This window comes from Lithobates pipiens, unplaced genomic scaffold (genome assembly GCF_037356315.1).
Source record: "Lithobates pipiens isolate NorthernLeopardFrog02 unplaced genomic scaffold, aLitPip1_a1.2 Scaffold_22, whole genome shotgun sequence".
Classification (NCBI taxonomy): Eukaryota; Metazoa; Chordata; class Amphibia; order Anura; family Ranidae; genus Lithobates; species Lithobates pipiens.
This window is the reverse complement of record NW_027507784.1, coordinates 339,933,737-339,950,746: the sequence shown is the minus strand read 5'-3', so window position 1 is coordinate 339,950,746 and position 17,010 is coordinate 339,933,737. Positions and strand designations below refer to the sequence as shown.

At 45.9% G+C, this 17,010-nt stretch overlaps 1 protein-coding gene across 1 annotated transcript in view; it reads left to right on the top strand.

The window, feature by feature from the left end:
* LOC143925088 (contactin-associated protein-like 5) overlaps positions 1–17,010 on the top strand; it is a 613,155-nt gene that overhangs the window by 68,600 nt on the left and 527,545 nt on the right. The window lies entirely within an intron of this gene.

Below are 17,010 nucleotides of genomic sequence, written 5' to 3'. Positions count from 1 at the left end.
ATCACGATTCTCGCGACGTAAACTCTTTCATATCATACAAAAAAAATAAAGCAATTGGGCTAACTTTACAGCTTTTTTTTTTTTCATTGATTAAAGTAATTTTTTCCCCAAAAAATTTATTTGAAAGACTGCTGCGCAAATACAGTGTGACATAAAATATTGCAACAACCACCATTTTATTCTCTAGGGCATCTACTAAATATATATATATATATACACACACACACACACACATATATATATATATATATATATATATATATATATATATATATATATATATATATAATGTTTGGGGGTTCTACGTAATTTTCTAGCAAAAAATAAATAAATTATTTTAACTTGAAACCAACAAATGTCAGAAAAAGGTTTAGCGTTTAAGTGGTTAAACTTTTCTCACTTACACAAAGTCTATTCCATTGACAAATTGTTACAATGTTTATACTTAAGTTCAACTGATAAAGAATGTTGTGATTCTTGGCAGACTGCCCGTTTTTTTTTTTTTTTCTCTTCCTTTCTTTTGATGGCTTCAGAAGAGCAGAGAGAATTCTTTGCATAGAAAGAATCGGGAAACACTTTAGTCAAGATCGCCGATAATGATTCTTGACGATTGATCGTGCAGCTCTACTCACTACGTTACATTGTAGCAAAGTGTCATTTCTTCAGTGTTGTCACATGAAGAGATAGAATAAAATATTTCCAAAAATGTGAGGGGTGTACTCACTTTTTTAGGATGCTGTATGTGAGTTATATGGTCAGCAAGTGGTTACAGAGGAAGTAAAGGCAGTTTAAAAAATAAAATAAAAAAAGGAACCTGCAAGGCAAAGGCATAATGAGCTAGTATGCATAGCATACTAGCTCATTATGAATAACTTACCTGAGAACGAAGCCCCCGAAGCGGTCCTCCGTCTTCATGTCTGCCGCTGCCATGGATCCCGGAGTGACTTCCGGGTCTCGCTGCTCCGGCGCATGCGCACGGGAGCCGACACTCGCGGCATATCGCCGCGATCTGCGGCCTGCCCAGTGCGCCTGCATGGCTGTCTTTATGTAAATATCTCCTAAACCGTACAGGTTTAGGAGATATTTCTTGGACCTACACTTAAGCCTTAATCTAGGCTTACCTGTAGGTCAAAGTGATTTGTAAGGGTTTACAACCACTTTAATTTCTCTGTTGAAAGAAAGTAAGAAGTCACCAGTGTCATATCACTTCAGGGTGCTATTAGACCCCCGATGTCTTTCCTACCCTCCAATGCAGCTATTCAAATATGAATTGGTCTTGAATTGCTGCATCCTTGGCTACACTAGCCAAAGAATGGCAACTGCCCTGTTTCTCCGAAAATAAGACCTAGCGTGATTATCAGTGATGGCTGCAATATAAGCCCTACCCCCCAAATAAGCCCTAGTTAAAGTCCTTGTAGGCCTTATTTTCAGAGTAGGGCTTATTTTTGGGGAAACAGGGTAGGGCTTATTTGGGGGTAGGTCTTATATTTCAGTCATCACCGACAATCACGCTAGGTCTTATTTTCGGGGGAAACATTGTATGACTCCAGAAGTGAATTTAGGGCAGCACAGTGGTGTAGTGGTTAGCACTTTCACCTAGCAGCCAATAGCTGCTGGTTGGTTGGTTCGAATCCCAACCAGGACACCATCTGCCTGGAGTTTGCATGTTCTCCCTGTGCCTGCGTGGGTTTCCTCCGGGTACTCCGGTTTCCTCCCACACTCCAAAGACATGCTGGTAGGTTAATTAGACCTTGTCTAAAAAAATTGGAATGTGTATGTGTTTGTAAGCATGTTGGGACCTTATGGGGTAAAGGACCATGTAAGCCACAGATGGACTCTGGTGGCAAGAAAGTGCCCTGAGGCGATTCAGTTTGCATAGGTAGCGCTATACAAGTCACTCACTTTAGTCGCAGGAGGGATCAGAGAATAGATGTTTCCCGAGTTCCTCCTGCTCTCACTGTACAAGCAGTTTACCAAAGGAACGGGAGAGGCGGTGAACCACCTTGGGTGCCACCATTGAGGAGGAGCGGGTGTACCTTTAGAGCCCCATAAAAGTGATCAGGTGGCTCTAGACCCACCCAGATCATTTTTATTGGAAAAATCCTTTGCTGGCTGGTAAAGCTGGCGCTAAAGCTTACAGCGGCAGTAGCAGCCATGAGCTTGATTTGCCCACTTGCCTACCACGCCGTCTATAAACGTACCTCAGTTGACAAGTGGTTAAAGCAGATCCCGGTATCCTGTAGGCAGCCTTCTCCATAGTCGCAGAGCTCGCCCGCTCACAGCTACCAAAAATAATTGATGGATTGAAGACCTTCAAATCTTCCAAAATTGCTATGGCAACAATCCCTCCACTCGAGCTGTAAATACGAATAAACCGCCCCAAAAAAAAAAAAAAAAAAAAGAGACAACTCCATTTGTGAAGAGTTCACGGGCTCCGGAAGAGGTCAAACCAACAATACGGGTGGGAAGGATCTGTAGAAGTTGTTTGGAGGCTCATCCGGGATTTCATTGAACGCTCCGACTATCGCTCTGCAATTTTAACCATGGGAACTTATTCTTCTACATTTTTCAAATCTTCTGGCCAGGCGGGAATCCTCCAATGTATTCCGGGAGCAGTGGGGGGATGAAAATTAGTGTGTTTGACTATAATGTTTTGTTCAAATGAAAAACATGTCCTTATACCGTACCACCACCGATATTTCAGATGGCCGGGAGGAGAAATACGATTTCCAGGCGCTCAAGGACACATGGCGGCGGAAGTTCTGGAAAGGCAGTTTACTAAACGCTGCGTGAAAAATTGTCAGTAATTCAAAAAGGATTAGTCCTCACAGTAGATTCACCGAGCTTGATTTACTAAAGTATGAAGAGCGGTGAAGTGAAGTGAACCCGGGGAAGATTAACCGCTATAGTGATGAACCTGCTTGCGCTCTTCAACCATCCGTAGATCCCCCCTCGCGCGGGATTGGATGTGTGAAGCCCACAATGGTTCACGCTACCTTACCCGGCTATTTAATATTTCATGTCCGTGCTTATCTCACTTCACTTCACACTTTAGTAAATCAGGCCTATGGAGGGCATTTCATTTGTGGAATTATAACCGCAGAGCAAAGCCTTTAAGGACTTGGGTCTATCTTTAGATAGAAGCAATATACTTGGGATATTTATATATCCGGTGAGAAAATAAAATATATGCGTGTGCTTGGCAGTTATTTTATTTTACTATGAGCTGTGGAAGGCCATGTACTGAAGACAAAGAGAAATGTCTATTTCCTCCTTTGACATCAAAAGGTCTGTTTTGCCAAGGTGGTGCCCTCTGATCCATGGTTAGGAATGGCATGGTTGACCCTATGACTAAGCTCCTGTGAGGGGTGAAATGGAGCTGTCTTGGCACCGGGGGAATTTATATGTGCAATGTCTGACTTGAACAAATCAGAGCTTTGGCCTTTATGTGAGTCAGTAGCGGAACTATAGGGGTCGCTGCAGTTGCACTTGCATCTGGGCCCTGACATTCTGCCGCTGTGAGGGGGGCCCAAGACCCGGCATCTCCCCCTGCACCCATGGCTGTTCGTTTAACATGCAGAGGGGAGGTGGGAGGTGGTGATTGGCAGCTCTATGGTGCCCGCGGGCCGCGAGATCTCCCTGGGGCTTGTAGTTTCCCCTTCTGAATTTATACAGTGGAGGGGGGAGGGGTCTCTGACCCGGGCATGTATCGGATTCACTCTTCAGTGAGTCGCTCTGCTTCTGCACTCTTTATGATACATGCCCGGGTCAGAGGCCCCTCCCCTCTCCACTGTATACATTTGGAGAGAGAACTACAAGCCCCAGGGAGATCCCGCCGCCCGTGGACACAATAGAGCTGCCGATCGCTGCCTCCCAGCTCTCCCCAGATGAGGGGGTACAGAGATGTGCTGGGGGTCCAAGGTGCACAGCGGAGACCAGCCAGGTACAAAGGAACCTCGGGAGGGGGGGTGATTGTCTGAGGACCCTAATGTAAGGGGGGTCTCTCTGGGGATCCTAAAGTAAGGGGGGGGCTCTGCGGACCCAAAAGTAAAGGGGGGGCTCTCTGGTGACCCTGATGTAAGGAAGGCTCTCTGGGGACCCTGATGTAAGGAAGGGGCTCTCTGGGGATCCTGATGTAAGGAAGGGGCTCTCTGGGGATCCTGATGTAAGGAAGGGGCTCTCTGGGGACCCTGATGTAAGGAGGGGGCTCTCTGGGGACCCTGATGTAAGGAAGGGGCTCTCTGGGGACCCTGATGTAAGGAAGGGGCTCTCTGGGGATCCTGATGTAAGGAAGGGGCTCTCTGGGGACCCTGATGTAAGGAGGGGGCTCTCTGGGGACCCTGATGTAAGGAAGGGGCTCTCTGGGGACCCTGATGTAAGGAAGGGGCTCTCTGGGGACCCTGATGTAAGGAAACCTCTCTGGGGACCCTGATGTAAGGAATGGGCTCTCTGGGGACCCTGATGTAAGGGGGGGCTCTCTGGAGACCCTGATGTAAGTAAGGGGCTCTCTAGAGACCCTGATGTAAGTAAGGGGCTCTCTGGGGACCCTGATGTAAGGAAGGGGCTCTCTGGGGACCCTGATGTAAGGGGGGGGCTCTCTTCTGGAAGGGTGGGAACACCCACCCTTCCAGACTGACACCCACCTGTCAAGACATTTTGCAAAACTCCTCCTCCCAAGAGCCATGCCCACTGCTTGCTCCAGGACTGAGGGCACTAGGGATGCCTCCCATCAGAACAGAGATCCAGTGATGATGGCTGGGTCTACAATAGGGCATCATTGGGCCCACAATAAGGTATGTAATAAAAGCTGGTAAGCGAGACCAGGGAAGGCAAAATATAAGCAGATAACCAGTTCAGCTCTTTGGACATACTCCACTTAGGTCTCAATCTACACTCAGCTCTCTGATCTATGCTGTGCAGTGTGTGACCTCAGATTCCTTCCCCCTGCCTTCTGGAGCAGAGCAATTCTGCATCCATTGCGTGCTTTAGGAGGCTGTAGAGGAGAGAGGGCTGCAGATAAACAGGTACAATGTATGTAGGACAACTTGTTTCATCCCTATGTATCATCAGGTAGAGGCCAGTCATTTCACTGGATATATGGAAGGGTTTACAATCACTTTCATTCTCAAAGGTTCCCTTTGCAATTGTCTCCTGGCCCACTCCACCATATTCCAAATTCCCTCCACCAGGGCCTAAGAAATCGAATTCATGTGAATTATGTTATTTGTATCTGATTTTGGAAAAATAGCTTTAAACTGTAAATCCCTGAAGAACTGGGGTCAGTCCATTTGTGTTTTATCCAAACAGTTGGAACCTGTCTACTGAGTTCCACTATTAAAGGAACATTGGCTTCAGTTCCTGGAAAACTGGAGGATGGGTTACCTTATCAACATGTTAAAGTATGGATATTATCACCCAGATGGAAATCATTGGGACAACACATATTTCAGCCACAAATAAATCCCATCATCACCATCCACAAATCCATATGTTGCTGCCACTCTTCTCCAATCATCAGAACAGAATAGGAAAGGCCAGATTTGTCCAGGAACTCTTCATAGTTAGCCAGACAATGGGGGTTATTTACTAAAGGCAAATCCACACTCCAATCCCTGGTGCTGTGCCTCAGAAAAGCAAAGATGGGGCCGGAAAAATTTGAATTCAGCAGCCTCAGATACATCTGCATGAGCGATGCTGACTGCCAAGGGGTGAGTGAGCTCACCATCCATCCCTGTCTGTGACTGAAGTCTCCCCCCTTCTCTCTCCTGCCTCTGAGTGAGTATACTAAGGTAAATCAGGGTTCTCAGAGCACCCCTTACATCAGATTTCCCCTTTAAACCAGAGGCCACAGTGTTCCCCCTTACATTGGAGTCCTCTCCGTACATCAGAGTTCTCAGTGTTCCCCCTTACATCAGGGTTCCCAGAGCATCCCTTATGTTAGAGTCCCCAGAGTTCTCCCTTACATCAGAGTCTGCAGAGCCCCCCCCCCCTTACAGTGAAAGGGAACTCAGCGAGTTCAGATGTAAAAAGGGGAACTCTGTGGGCTCTGATGTAAAGGAGGACTCTTGTTATTAATTTCATATGATTAGAAATGTCATTTAATAGCAAAATATATGTATAGTTTTTACTATAAAAAAAAATTGGCGTGCTACGCTAAAGTGTTCGGGTTTGACTTGAACAAAAGGTGGCAACCCTATATCTAACCCCCTTGCCACCCAGGCCAATCCTGAGGTTCCACTGTATATCATATACCCTCCTATCTATGTACCAATACTAGCAGCATAAGGATTAAAAGCCGTCCACGTTGACTAAGCGATTGACGTTCCACTTTAAGAAAATCCAATTCATGGAAATACATTGAAATGCATTCATTGCTTTCCTTTTGTTGTTTACATTATTTTTGGTTTGGCTCAGCACAACGTTTTCCTTTTCTGTCTCGGAAAGAATAGATCATTCAGCTTGTCTGCTGGAGCCGCGGGTACAAAACAAAACGACCAAAAAAAGAAACACTTTAACAACACAAAAAATAAAAGTCCACGTAAAATAAAATCTCAGTGTATATGTATTTATTCGCCTCCCGCTGCTGGGAAGTATATTTTCAAGCGTCTGTTGTCAGCATCTGCCAGTGGGGTGATAGAAAAGCTTGCTAACAATTCCGCACTTCTGTAGGTGCGTGCCGAGAACAAATTTGTTCCTTGCTTAGCGCTTCCAAGAATTGAAGTGGTGGTTAGAGCTCCCCCTTGTGTTGGGAAGCAACACCACTGCGAGCGAGAGGCTCCTCTGGCATTGAAGAAACCGTGCCCTCTGATTGGGCAATACCAGCCTCTGCCAGGGCCATTTTTTGCATGTTTGTTTTTTTTTTTTGTTTTTTTTTCAATTAACTATTTTAGCCCCGAAAATTTTAACCCCTTCATGACCAGGTAATTCTAATTAATTTTTTGCTATTTCGCACTGCGCTACTTTAGTCTCTTCCGGACCGCCCACCGCACATTCACCGTGGCAGAGTGGCCCAGCTGAATGAAACAACGTACCTATACAGTGTTTTGTCTTCCGGGTCTGAGGGGGGGGCGCGGGCGCGCACACAGACCCGTAAGAATGGACACAGCGGAAGCCAATCAGCGGGTCCGGCAGCCACGATGGCCATAGAGGCGATCAGAGACAATCTGGTCTCTGGGAACCTCTATGGCCAGCCGTCCGTTTCTCAAGTGCGTCGGTAAAAACGGTGAGTCCGAGAAACACCGTACCTGTATGTTGCTTTGTCTCCTGGCTCTGGGGGGCACACACACATGGCGCCAGAGACCCGCTTCCGCTGTAATTGGACACGGAGCCAATCAGCGAGTCTGGCAACCGCGATTATCTCTGATCGCCTCTAAGACCATCTGGTCTCTGGGAACCTCTATGGCCAGCCACACGACCCATCGTTTCTCAAGTGCAGCGAGTCCGAGAAACACCATATCTGTATGTTGTTTTGTCTTCCGGGTCTGGGGGCACATGCACGCGCTGCCGGAGACCAGCTCCCACCGCGATTGGATACAGCTGGAGCCAATCAGAGTCCGGCGACCTCGATTATCTCTGATCGCCTCTATGACCATCTGGTCTCTGGGAACCTCTATGGCCAGCCGTGCGACCCTTCGTTTCTCAAGTGCGCAGGTAAAAACGGCGAGTCCGAGAAACACCGTACCTGTGTGTTGCTTTGTCTTCCAGGTCTGGAGCGCACGCACATGGTGCCGGAGACCCGCTTCCACTGTGATTGGACACAGCAGGAGCCAATCAGCGAGTCTGGCAACCGCGATTGTCTCTGATCGCCTTTATGACTATCTGGTCTCTGGGAACCTCTATGGCCAGCCATGCGACCCGTCGTTTTTTATGTGCGCCGGTAAAAGTGATGAAACAGAGAAACACCGTGCCTGTGTGTTTTTTAGTCTTCCGGGTCTGGGGTGCACGCACACGGCGCCGAAGACCCGCTCCCGCTGTGATTGGACACAGCAGGAGCCAATCACGGGTCCGGCAGCCGCGCTGGCTGGCTGGCACCTGCGATCGTTTGCTGGAGAGGCAGAATGGCGGTCCGCCTATGTAAACAAGGCAGAGCACCGCTCTGTCACAGAGGAAGAGAGAGATCTTGTGTTCCTGCTACTCAGAAACACAGATGTCTCTCTTCCTCCAGTCAGTTCATCCCCCACACAGTTAGAAGGCACCTCCCTAGGAGCACACCTAACCCTTTGATCGCCCCTGATGTTAAACCCTTCCCTGCCAGTGTCATTTAGTACAGTGACAGTGCATTTTTTTTAGCACTGATCACTGTATTGGTGTCGCTGGTCCCCAAAAAATGTCACTTAGTGTCAGATTTGTCTGCCGCAATGTCGCAGTCCCGTTAAAAATCTGATCACCGCCATTACAACTAAAAACAATAATAAAAAATTCCATAAATCTATTCCATAGTTTGTAGCTATAACTTTTGTGCAAACCAATCAATATATACTTATTAGAATTTTTTTACCAAAAATATGTAGCAGAATACATATTGGCCTAAATTGATGAAGAAATTTTATTTTTTTACATTTTTTTTATTGGATGTTTTATAGCAGAAATTTAAAAATATATATATAATTTTTTTTTTCAAAATTGACGCTTTTTATATATAAAAACAACAGAGGTGATTAACCACTTTCAGCCCTGGACCATTTTGCTAGCCAAAGACCAGACCACTTTTTGCGATTCGGCACTGCGCCGCTTTAACTGACAATTGCGCGGTCGTGCGACGTGGCTCCCAAACAAAATTTATGCCCTTTTTTTCCTAAAAATAGAGCTTTCTTTTGGTGATGTTTGATCACCTCTGCGGTTTTTATTTTTTGCGCTATAAACAAAAATAAAGCGACAATTTTGAAAAAAGCGCATTATTTTTTACTTTTTGTTATAATAAATATCCCCCAAAAATATATAAAAAAACATTTTTTTCCCTCAGTTTAGGTCGATACGTATTCTTCTACATATTTTTGGTAAAAAAAAATCGCAATAAGCGACTATTGATTGGTTTGCGCAAAAATTATAGCATTTACAAAATAGGGGATAGTTTTATGCCATTTTATTAATAATTTTTTTTTACTACTAATGGCGGCAATCAGCGATTTTTATTGTGAATGCGACATTGTGGCGGACACATCGGACATTTTTGACACATTTTTGGGACCATTGTCATTTATACAGCAATCAGTGCTATACAAATGCAGTGATTCCTGTGTAAATGACAATGGCAGTGAAGGGGTTAACCAGTGGGTGGCAGTGTAGGGGTTAAGTGTTCCTAGGGGTGTGTTACTAACTGTGGGGGGTTGGGCTTTCTTTTAGTGAACACTGATCTCTGCTCCAATCACGTGGAGCAGAGATCAGCGTCACTTGTTGCTAGGCAGAACGGGGAGATGCTGTTTACAACGACATCTCCCAGTTCAGCCGCCCCGTGAGACGATCGCGGTTATGCCCGCGGCGATCGAGTCCGCGGGACCCGCGACCAGACTCACAGGGGGTCCCGACCGGCACACGAGTGCGTCGGCGGTGGCGCGCTCACGATGGCAGGGCAGCATTTAAAATTGGACGTACCAGTATGGCAATATGCCTGCCCGTGCCATTCTGCCGACGTACATTGGCGTGTGCCGGTCGGATTCTCTGTGTCTCTGTGTGTCCATTCAGACACAGAGCCACAGCTTCAGCCCCCCCTTCTTTCTCCTCATTGGCTCACCGACTTTGATTAACAGCTCTGGGGGGGGGTAGATCGAGATGCATTGGGGGGCATGGCCTGACATGAGTCTAGGTTGAGGTTGCCGCTCTTACATGGATTCTAGGGACTACAAGGACTCCCCCTTCTTTTGTTCTGAGCCACAGCAGGGGCCAGGATGAGCTCCATCCCGTGCCATTCTCGAGGATTTATACACCCCACCTAAACAGAGCCGGAGCGGCACACTAAGTTGCATTGGGTCACTTTGATTGACAGGAGCGTGAGCCAATGGCACCCGCTGCTGTCTCAGCCTATCAGCATACTGTACCTCCCAACTTTTTGAGATGGGAATGAGGGACACCTATCAGCAAAAGTATGCAGGCCTAGGACACACCTCTTGCCACACCCCTTTAAAGGAGAATTGTACAAAAAAAAACAAGATTGGTTAAATCCACAGCCACGCCCCCTGCCACACACCCTTAAAGGAGAATTAACCAAAAAAAAGGTTAAATCCACAAGGGCTTTTTTAACCATTACTATTTCTTTATATTGGCTTTTAAATTATAAACTTTGGCTTTTAAATTATAAAATTATAAAATGGCTTTTAATTTGTAAAATTTACAAATGTAGCAATTTACAATTTAGATGAAAGGTTTAGCGCTGGGAAACACTTTTTGATAGATGAAAAGTGCGTTTTATGTACATCTATATAGATCAGACCAAAATCAGGGACAAATGAGGAGGAAGGAGGGACAGGGGGACACTGCTCCAAATCCGGGACAGTCACTCAATATCCGGGACAGTTGGGAGCTGTGCTATGAGGAGGCAGAGTCCCAGACAGCCGACGTTGGTTAATGTATGGCTGTCCTCCCCTGAACCCACAGTCTGATCATCTTTAAGGCAGGGCAAAATGGGCAGCTGCCCTGGGCACCATCATTGTTCTGGGGCCCAAAACAGCTGCCTTATACTTGCTAACTATCCCGGTTTAAATTCCCTTATGCCTTGAGGTTTTAGTCACGCGCTGTGTCCCGATATCTCAGCGTGAAGTTCTGTTACTAATGCTGCCCAGCTCTGCCCTATTTCAGTGTAAAGATGACTCACCTGCAAACCCTGTGTTTACATGTAAATAACATGCATTGATATGTAAATAGCAGTGGTATTAATATGTATATAGCAGGAGACTGGCAGTAACCTCTAGCAACCAATTAGTGAGTGGTAAGGATGTCCAGTAACCTATAGCAACCAATTAGCGAGTGGTAAGGATGTCCAGTAACCTATAGCAACCAATTAGTGAGTGGTAGGGATGTCCAGTAACCTCTAGCAACCAATTAGTGAGTGGTAAGGATGTCCAGTAACCTATAGCAACCAATTAGCAAGTGGTAAGGATGTCCAGTAACCTCTAGCAGCCAATTAGCGAGTGGTAAGGCTGTCCAGTAACCTCTAGAAACCAATCAGTGAGCAGTATTGATGCACAGTAATCTCTAGCAACCAATAAACAAGCAGAAGTCATGTGCTGTAACTTCTAGCAAATAATCAGTGAGCCATAATTTGTGCTGCAACCTCTAGCAGCCAGTCAGTGAACGGTAATGATACCTCTGGTAACCAATCACTTCCTGATCTTCAGTAAACAGATTTCGAGTCTAGCTGCTATTTATTGTATGTCTCAGAGCAGGTGGAGAACGAAATTGTGTGTGGGGGGGGGGGGCAAAAAAATGTATATTAAAGAGGGCCCTGAGTCTGATCACTTTCTTGGCTCCGTCTAATAAATACTAATCTGGATTTTGTTGAAGTCTGCAACTTGCTGGCGATGAAATGATTTCCTGCATCTGTCTTCTCACAGCATTTTCTAAGAGAGAGAGAGAACCCCCGGGAATAAGTCTGGAGACATTACTGGAGAGGGAACCTGGTAAATGATAGAGGGGCTCAATTGTGGCCCCCTGACACTTCTGGGGGGGGGGGGTGCTCACACTGAAGAATTTGGAGTACAATACACCCCAACATTAGTGTCAATACTAACTAATATTAACACACATTGGTGGTCAGTGTCATTGAAAGTTAACCCCCATCCCCCTCTGCATTGATAATCATTGGCAGTGAAATTTAACCCCCATCCCTCCTCTGCATTGATAGTCATTGGCAGTGAAAGTTAACCCCCATCCCTCCTCTGTATTGTTAGTCATTGGCAGTGAAATTTAACCCCCATCCCTCCTCTGCATTGATAGTCATTGGCAGTGAAAGTTAACCCCCATCCCTCCTCTGTATTGTTAGTCATTGGCAGTGAAAGTTAACCCCCCTTCCCTCCTCTGCATTGATAGTCATTGGCAGTGAAAGTTAACCACCATCCCTCCTCTGTAGTGTTAGTCATTGGCAGTGAAAGTTAACCCCCTTCCCTCCCCTGCATTGATAGTCAGTCGCTGTGAAAGTCAACCCCCATCTAGGGTTGCCACCTGTCCAGGATTCACCCGGACAGTTCGGGTTTGGAATCATGTGTCCGGGTTTCAGACTACCTGAAACCCGGACACATTTAGACTGGGCTATGGCTTCCCAGCAGGGTTGCTGCATGCAGTTGTCTAAGCTGAGAGTGTCAGGGTTCTCAGGTCACCCCTTACATCAGAGTTCCCCTTTACACCAGAGGTCACAGTGTTTCCCCTTACATCAGAGTCCTCTCCATACATCAGAGTTCTATGTTACCCCTTAAATCATGGTTCCCAGAGCATCCCTTACTCCCCAGAGTTCTTCCTTACATCAGAGTCTGCAGAGTCCCCCTTATAGTGAAAGGGAACTCTGCGAGTTCAGATGTAAAAGGGGGCCTTGTTATTAACTTCATATGATTAGAAATGTTATTTAATAGCAAAATATATGTATAAAAACAAATTGCTGTGCGCCGCTAAAGTGTTCGGGTTTGACTTGAAGAAAAAGTGGCAACCCTACCCCCATCCCTCCCCTGCATTGATAGTCAATTGCAGTGAAAGTTAACCCCCGTCCTTCCGCTGCATTGATAGTCTTTGGCAGTGAAAGTTAACCCCCATCCCTCCCCTGCATTGATAGTGGCAGTGAAAGTTAACCCCCATCCCTCCCCTGCATTGATAGTCATTGGAAGTGAAAGTTAACCCCCATCCCTCCCCTGCATTAGTGGCCAGTGACAGTAAACCCCCCTCCCCCCGCATTGATAGTGGCAGTGAACGTTAATCCCCATGACCCTCTTGAATTGGGGGTCATAGCAGAAAAAGGTAACCCCCCATCCCCCTTCCCTGCATTGAGGGTCATGGCAAGTTAAACTCTCCCAACCCCCCCCCCCCCCCCTCCTGTTTTAGTGGTCATAGCAGTGAAAGTTAACCCCTCTTATATTGGGGCTGTCATAGCAGTGACCCCCCCATCCCGCCTCCTAAACTGGAGGTTTATGGCAGTGAAAGCGTTAAGCCCCATATTAGGGTGGAGCAGCCCTACAAGGGTTTATGCACACAGGCTTATGGTTTTATGTCTGTAGCGGGCAGCCCACTGCTTACATCAGGACTGCGGGCTCTGGAGAGGAGTACTGGGGGGGCTGGGATGTTTTCAGGAAGCTTTGTACAGCCCCCTTCTGGCTCCTCCCACAGCCATGATGTGCCAGCATTGCATAGAGAAGCACAGAGACCCAGTGATGACATCACTGGGTCTAAAATAAGGTGTGTGATGAAAATGGAAAGTGTTTATTATTATTATTACATGTTTCTCCTAGGACTGTTGTTGTTGAACAAGTTGTTATACAAGATAGCTGGTGCTGCGCTGTTAAACAAACAATAAAAGTAACCTGAACTTCCTACAATATTAAGAAGCCGTATGCAATGATGCTAAAGGTAGTCATGCAAAATAAATAGAATTCACACAGATAAACGGCAACACATAAACAGTGTAAAAACTCTTCAGATAAGACTACTAATACAGCGACTTTTTCCAAAGTGCAAAGTGATGGTGCAAAATAATGCAACATTAAAACAGCGCTATGAAGTAAAAGTTCTCTCCCATAAATGGAGCAAAGTGCACATAAACTGTGCAAAAAAGCAATAAAGTCTCTTCTTCTGTGCAACGACCGCAAAGTGCAAAAGTGCCGAAAATAAACGATCTCTTCGTGGAAAAACACACTAGTAGAAATGGCCTCTTACCTCGCGGTGATGAGGGGACCACATGTGTGTAACAAAAGAAGTCAGTGTTCACATTGCTTGCTTCATCATACCATATTCCTGGGCCAATAGCGTGGATCTATTATAATAAGTGGTCTTTTTCTCCCAGTAGGTAGTATAGGAAACAAGAAAGGGGAGGATTCCGGATAGTGTAGTATGTAAAAACCAAATGACTTTTATTTATAAAACAAGTGATGAACGTACTCACATGTCATACAAACACATAAACAAAACTCCACGAGCGGCGATCTCGTATGCAAACGTCAGTTCCGGTGCCTGTCTGTCCCTACGCCTGTCGTCACGGTCTCGTGACCTCCACCCCTGATGAAGTTACGTGACGACACGCGTAGGGATGGACAGGCACCAGAACTGACGTTTGTGTACGAGCTTGCCGCTCGTGGATACTCCTGGGCCAATAGCGTGGATCTATTATAATAAGTGGTCTTTTTCTCCCAGTAGGTAGTATAGGAAAGAAGAATGGGGAGGATTCCAGATAGTGTAGTATGTATTAACCAAATAACTTTTATTTATAAAACAAGTGATGAACGTACTCACATGTCATACAAACACATAAACAAAACTCCACGAGCGGCGATCTCGTATGCAAACGTCAGTTCCGGTGCCTGTCTGTCCCTACGCGTGTCGTCAAGGTCTCGTGACCTCCACCCCTGATGAAGTTACGTGACGACACGCGTAGGGATGGACAGGCACCAGAACTGACGTTTGTGTACGAGCTTGCCGCTCGTGGATACTCCTGGGCCAATAGCGTGGATCTATTATAATAAGTGGTCTTTTTCTCCCAGTAGGTAGTATAGGAAAGAAGAATGGGGAGGATTCCAGATAGTGTAGTATGTATTAACCAAATAACTTTTATTTATAAAACAAGTGATGAACGTACTCACATGTCATACAAACACATAAACAAAACTCCACGAGCGGCGATCTCGTATGCAAACGTCAGTTCCGGTGCCTGTCTGTCCCTACGCGTGTCGTCAAGGTCTCGTGACCTCCACCCCTGATGAAGTTACGTGACGACACGCGTAGGGATGGACAGGCACCAGAACTGACGTTTGCGTATGAGCTTGCCGCTCGTGGATACTCCTGGGCCAATAGCGTGGATCTATTATAATAAGTGGTCTTTTTCTCCCAGTAGGTAGTATAGGAAAGAAGAATGGGGAGGATTCCAGATAGTGTAGTATGTATAAACCAAATGACTTTTATTTATAAAACAAGTGATGAACATACTCACATTTCATACAAACACATAAACAAAACTCCATGAGCAGCGAGCTCACATGCAAACGTCAGTATCGGTGCCTGTCCATCCCTACGCGTGTTTTCACGGTCATGTGACATCCACTCCTAATGAAGTCACGTGACGACACATGTAGGGATGGACAGGCACCGGAAACTGACGTTTATATACAAGCTCGCCACTCTTAGAGTTTTGTTTATGTGTTTGTATGAAATGTGAGTACATTCATCACCTGTTTTATAAATAAAAGTCATTTGGTTTTTACATACTACACTATCCGGAATCCTCCCCTTTCTTCTTCCCTATACTACCTATTGGGAGAAAAAGACCACTTATTATAATAGATCCACGCTATTGGCCCAGGAGTATCCACAAGCGGCGAACTTGTATGCAAATGTCAGTTCCTGTGCCTATCCATCCCTACGCGTGTCGTCACGTTCACGTGACTTGATCATGGGTAGAAGTCACGTGACCGCAACGACATGCATAGGGGCAAACAGGCACCAGAACTGACGTTTGCATATGAACTCCCTGCTTGTGGAGTTTTGTTTATTTGCTTGTATGAAATGCGATTACATTCATCGCTCGTTTTATAAATAAAAGACATTTGGTTTTTACATACTACACTATCCAGAATCCTCCACTTTCTTCTTTCCTATACTACCTACTGGGAGAAAAATAGATCCATGCCAGGAGTATCCATGAGTGGCAAGCTCATATGCAAATGTCAGTTCCGTTGCCTGTCCGTCCCTATGCGTGTCGTCATCTGACTTCATCAGGGGTAGAAATCATGTAACCGGGACGACACGCGTAGGGACGGACAGGCACCGGAACTGATGTTTCCATACAAGCTCGCTGCTCATGGAGTTTTGTTTATATGAAATGTGAGTACGTTCATCACTTGTTTTATGAATAAAAGACATTTGGTTTTTACATACTACACTATCAGGAATGCTCCCCTTCCTTCCTTCCTATACTACCTACTGGGAGAAAAAGACCACTTATTATAATAGATCCACGCTATTGGCCCAGGAGTATCCACGAGCGGCGAGCTCATATGCAAATGTCATCAGGGGTAGAAGTCATGTAACCGGGACGACACGCGTAGGGACGGACAGGCACCGGAGCTGAAGTTTCCATACGAGCTCGCCGCTCGTGGAGTTTTGTTTATATGAAATGTGAATACGTTCATCACTTGTTTTATGAATAAAAGACATTTGGTTTTTACATACTACACTATCAGGAATGCTCCCCTTCCTTCCTTCCTATACTACCTACTGGGAGAAAAAGACCACTTATTATAATAGATCCACGCTATTGGCCCAGGAGTATCCACGAGTGGCGAGCTCATATGCAAATGTCAGTTCTGTTGCCTGTCCATCCCTATGCGTGTCGTCACCTGACTTCATCAGGGGTAGAAGTCATGTAACCGGGACGACGCGCGTAGGGACGGACAGGCACCGGAGCTGACGTTTCCATACAGGCTCGCCGCTCATGGAGTTTTGTTTATATGAAATGTGAGTACGTTCATCACTTGTTTTATGAATAAAAGACATTTGGTTTTTACATACTACACTATCAGGAATGCTCCCCTTCCTTCCTTCCTATATTACCTACTGGGAGAAAAAAGACCACTTATTATAATAGATCCACGCTATTGGCCCAGCAGTATCCACGAGCGGCGAGCTCATATGCAAATGTCAGTTCCGTTGCCTGTCCATCCCTACGCGTGTCGTCACGTGACTTCATCAGGGGTAGAAGTCATGTGACCGTGACAACACGCATAGGGACGGACAGGCACCAAAATCTGCCTCATCACCGCAAGATAAGAGGCCATTTCTATTAGTGTGCTTTTCCACGAAGAGGAGGTCAATTATTTTCGGCACTTT